We start from the raw sequence: 2,190 nt of genomic DNA, 5'->3' as shown, positions 1-2,190 counted from the left end.
TTTTCAAGAGCTACAGAGGTAGAGATTGCATGGATTGGTTTGCAAATGAATTATCGAATTTAGCTGTGGAAGAAAAACCAGATTTACGTGTGGCAACAATGTGTCACATATGTGAAAAGGGTTTTTCCTCTACAGATATCATTGTTAGAGATCACGATCATTTTACGGGGAAGTTTAGAAATTTTGCACATCAAGCATGCAATTTAAATTTCAAAAAACTGTTTGTTGTACCTACAGTTTTCCATAACTTAAGTAACTACGATAGCCATTTCATCATTTCGGAATTAAGTAAAAGAGGAAACATCAGTTTACTCCCCATAAATAAAGAAAAATACATTTCATTTACACTTAACGATTCAGATACAAATATAAAATTTCGATTCATAGATTCACTGAGTTTTTTGGGTGCTTCCTTGGAAGAATTGGCTGCTACATTGAATGATAATGATTTAAAAATTTCCAAAAGAGAATTTAGTAATTTAAGTGTCGAACAATTTAAATTAATAGCCAAAAAGGGGTTTTCTGTTACGATTTTATAGATAGTTGGGAAAAATTAAATACTTGTGAACTACCACCAATAGAGGCATTTTATAATAAATTGGAGGATAAAAACATCAGTATTGAGAAGTATTCTCATGCTGATGCAGTGTGGAAATCATTTGATATTGAAAATTTGGGTCAGTATTCTGATCTGTAATTAAAGACCGATGTTTTACTTTTATCAGATGTTTTCGAACAATTTCGAAGAAAATGTTCAATTACTTATGGTTTAGACCCTGCATGGTACTATACAATGACTGGATATACTTGGGACTGTATGTTGAAATATGTAGGATGTAAATTAGAGTTATTGCATGACGTAGACATGATCATGTTAATCGAGAAAGCAATTCGAGGAAGAATTTCGGTTTGTAGCAGTAGATTATCGAATGCTAACAATAAGTACATGCATGAATATGATTCTACAAAACCCTCAAAGTACTTACTCTACCTGGACGTCAATAATTTATACGGGTGGGCTATGTGTGAACCATTACCATACGGAGGATTTGAATGGTTAGATAATGAAAATTTTGATGTTATGTCTGTGGCAGATAATTCTTCCGTAGGATATATATTACAAGTAGACTTGGAGTATCCACATGAATTACATTATCTTCACAGAGATTTTCCATTTGCTCCCGAACACCGCAAGCCTGTAGGCTCAAATTATTCCAAATTAATGACAACGCTTTATTGTAAAAAAGAATACACAGTTCACTATCGTAATTTAAAACAAATGTTAGCCAACGGTTTGAAAATTAAAAAGATACATAAAATTCTGAAATTCAATCAATCTGCATGGCTGCGGCCCTATATCGAACTAAATACTCGTTTGAGGGCTGCAGCTACCAATGACTTTGAGAAAAATTTATATAAATTGGCAAATAACGCTGTGTTTGGAAAGACGATGGAAAATATACGGAAGCACCGAATTGTAAAACTTGTTAAAACCTGGAATGGTCGATACGGCGCCAAAAATTTGATATCTAGTGTTAGGTTTCATAGTCGAACAGTTTTTAATGAAAACCTAATTGCAGTAGAACTCACTAAATCAGAATTGGTTTTCAATAAGCCTCTTTATGTTGGTATGACAGTTTTGGATTTGTCGAAGCTGTGTATGTATCAATTCCATTATGATTACATGATTCCGAAATTGGGTATTGATAGATGTAAATTAATGTACATGGACACAGACAGTTTTGTGTATGAGCTCATCTGTGATGATGCATATGAGGAGGTGCTAAAAGCTGATTTAACAAAATTCGATACTTCAGATTACCCCATCAATAATAACTATAATATTCCACAGGTAAATAAAAAAGTTCTGGGAGTTATGAAAGATGAAAACAAAGGCCAAATTATGACTCATTTTGCAGGCTTGAGGTCTAAAATGTATTCTTTTAAAGTTCAATCAGGTGCAATAGTAAAAAAGGCAAAAGGAGTTCGATATAATGTAGTAAAAAACAAAATAAATTTTGAAGATTATGTAAACTGTTTAAATGATTTCAAAGAAAAAAATATTACTCAACGCTGTATTAGGTCATATGCTCATAACGTATATAGCATAGAACAGACAAAAATTGCGCTAAGTCCTCATGACGATAAAAGATATTTGATTACCAATAGTTATGATACGCTGCCGTGGGG

Source organism: Diorhabda sublineata, chromosome Y (assembly GCF_026230105.1).
Source record: "Diorhabda sublineata isolate icDioSubl1.1 chromosome Y, icDioSubl1.1, whole genome shotgun sequence".
Lineage (NCBI taxonomy): Eukaryota > Metazoa > Arthropoda > Insecta > Coleoptera > Chrysomelidae > Diorhabda > Diorhabda sublineata.
This window is presented reverse-complemented; position numbering follows the sequence as displayed.